This window comes from Verticillium alfalfae, genomic scaffold (genome assembly GCF_000150825.1).
Source record: "Verticillium alfalfae VaMs.102 supercont1.5 genomic scaffold, whole genome shotgun sequence".
Lineage (NCBI taxonomy): Eukaryota > Fungi > Ascomycota > Sordariomycetes > Glomerellales > Plectosphaerellaceae > Verticillium > Verticillium alfalfae.
The window spans coordinates 428943-432236 of NW_003315034.1; positions in this window are offsets into that span (position 1 = coordinate 428943).

Consider the following 3294-nt stretch of genomic DNA (forward strand, 5'->3'; position numbering starts at 1 on the left):
GCCACCGGCGGCAAGAGGAATACCCCGAGCAATCTGGTGGACGGACTATCTCAGAGTAGAGACTGGGTCCTCGATGGAAAGATAAAGGAACACGATATGGTCTTGCGCAGTCGGATGCTTGGGACAGTCTGTATGCCCAAAGGCGGGACGAGCTACCAGGAGGGCAAGGCGCGAGTAGAAGGATGGACCAATCGAAATGAGCCAAAGCACTGGAGTTCTGCAGGTGCAGCGCCTGGGATGAGAGGCGTACCAGAGTTGGGAGGTCTTCTGTGGCGGGGGTCTGGAGCCAATTTGCGCCTGGTCGATTCGACACTTCTTCCTTGCTTGTAGCCCTTTATGCGTGCTGAGGTGGGAGGTTGGCTCGGCTCTCGGGAGGAAGAAGCAGAGAATGAAAGTTCCTGCTGGCCCAATGGCCTTAAAGGCTTTACGCAGCAACTAAGCGTGTCCTTGCTGGTCAACTATATGGCGTTTGATGATGGGTATCGCTCGTTTGTTCGTTTGAGCGGGGAGCGAAGACGGATTTTGCGAGATTGCGACGCTTGCTGGTATTCTATCTTACGATCAGTCTTGTTCCTTCTGGCTACTTCGAGGCCCCAGAACAGCACTCTACTGTCAAATACTGCCCGAGACTTGTCGTGCGGCTGTCAAGGAATGAAGTCATCGGGGAAAGAGGACCAAGGTTTAGTAAAAAGTAGAAGATAAACGCTGAAGGATGTGGGAATTCCCCTCAAGATAAAAACAATGGGTGGGTGATCTGGGGGTGATCTGGGGTATCGCCGCTTGACGGCCCGTGTTTACTCGACCAAGGTCGAGGTCGAGGCAGAGTCGTGCCACAATGTGCAGGTACAGAAGCCAGCCGCCGATGGTGTTCGGCCCTGCAGCATTTGTTGGCTTACCTATGGTGTCTGATAACTTCGAGGGCTCGTTGCAGTTACTGGCATGTCTTTTGGAAGACAATGGCAGACGATGATAGCTCTATCTTCAGGCTTTGATATGCTGTGTTGCGACCTAAGATTTGTCTTCGTTCCGTAGATTCGTGCGCTATGCGGAACGCAACGCGCGAGTGTACCTTGTTCCGGAATAACGAGATATACAAGCGGTATGGCCGTGGTTGTATCTTTGATAGCAATGCCGATCCTCCTTGTTTCTCACTTCCTTGACAAAAAAAGGTTGGGAGAGGAAGCTTTACCCAAGGACACCTAATCTGTAAGTGTCTTCTTCCATCAGTGCCCAGCACAAGGTAAGTCGCTTCGCCAGGCTCGAACTGTGCCCCTTTCTTGGAACTGACTGAGCCGAAGCGGGATCCCTCGGTCTGGTGCGGAAGACAATCCTGAGGGCGATTGGCGATGAGGCGGCGTCGGCGTAGGGCCTTCTCACGGTTGCGTCACGCTTTGACCCAGGAAGTGTCCAGCTGGGTGCTTTGCTGGTAGGTTGGCAGGCGAAATGACAACAGGTTATCCCACACGGGCGGCCGGGGCTTCGTAGCGTGAACCGCTCGTCAGATCGGATGGTTGATTGACTCTCCAAGTCTTACTGGCCTTAAGCACTCTCCCGTTAATGCGACGGTTTGAAGCTGCTGGTCACAATGGCTCTTTCGACGTCGCCTCTGTCGTCCGGCCGGTGGTAGGCTTCTCAAGGGCAGGGCCTTGTGCGTTTTCCAAGGTATGAGTACTGGGCCAGGATCCTGCACTAGCTCTGAGGCAATCTGGGGCCGTGGTGGAGGCAAACCTGGTATGACAAGAAGAGAGCACCGTGCTTGAATCCCAGCAAGAGTTTGAGAGTATCTGCGAAGCGGAATATCTCACGCCGGAATTCAGTCGGTCGAGCCGTAAGAAGACTGGTGAGCGTCAAGGGAACAAGGGTTCCGAGGTTGTCGGAGAGCTTGCAACGGATGGTGCCGGTCGTGGTAACCAGGTTGGAAAGTAGCCGCCCCCTCCACAAAGGGATCGGTCCTATACTTCAGGGATCCTCAGAGGGGAAGACATGTGGAAGGGTTATGAGCTGGCACAGCCAGTTGTCCGATGAAGGGGGGTGGCTAACAGGGGGGGCAGGAATAAGAAGCAAGATAAAAATGGACCTTGAAGAACTTTGCGGTAACTATGCAATGAGAGGCATGGACGACAAGGGAAAAGAAAGGGTGGTCTCTCTTATTTGGGCTTTGGTCAGAGGCTGAAACTCCATGGGCGAAGGCGCTTCCTCGGATCGCTATATGGAACTGCTTCGATGGCTTCTGTTTGACATGCCTCGAAATGCCTTGTCGTTGGATTGTGCCCCAAAGTATCTACTCGTCGAAGGGTAAAATGGGCCTGATGGCAAGCCGGATAGATCTTTGGCGCTGCAGACGACTGCCACAGATTACAGCTGAGCAGAAAAACCTCCCACACACCCCTTCAGCTACGGCCGGACCATGACGGTACCGCCAATGGTCGCGCTTGGGCGGGGAGGGGGGGAGGAGGTGTTGTATCGTCTCATACGCAAGACATTGTACCATGGTTAGCATGCTCTGCTCAGATCCCCCTGATTCCATTCCTCTCGCCATGGCTCATTCTCGATTGATCAGAAACAGACATGCCATGTTGATTTCGCATCCGAACCCTATCCCATCGAGCTTGGTGACAGGGATCCCAGAAGGGGGTGGGCCAGCCATCCGGGAAAGATCGAGAAGACTGCCTAGTAGATGACGACTTGCTAAACTACAGTCGGTGCATCCCTGACGGGGTGATGCAGTTCAAGAAAGTCTATAGAGAGGGGGACCTGGGCCCCGAGCATGCGTTGTGTGTGGAGGCAAGCTGCAGGGGGCGCACTCTGAGGCCTGAGAATCTGCGATGCGTCAAGGCGGCAAGCATCGGCTGTTCTCGCTTGCGTGCACGGAGATGATCGTGCTCAGATCTCAAGGGTATCGTCGTTGATAAAAGACGAGGTCCATTTGTTGTTGGTCGAGCTAGTATGTAACTGTGCCCAAAGGCACGACGTGGTGGTGGTGAATTGGCTAGGGGCACGTACCATGGATTCGCGCCAACGCAAATCTGCCCCTCGTCCCATGCCGAAACCTGTCAGGTCAGGAAGTAACCGAGTCCGGACTCTACCGGTGCCGTCTCTTAGCAGCCTTCCCATGACCGGGATCAAGAGCCATGTTCTGTAACTGTCACTGCCTTATTTGGGAACTGGAGAGTTTCTTGGTCCAGCTGTGCTTAAACCGGGTCATCATACAAGTTAAAGCGAGAGGGGATCTCGATGTGGGACCCCTCCAACTGGAAAGTGGTCCCTGACTCTAAGGACGCAGGAAAAGAGGGC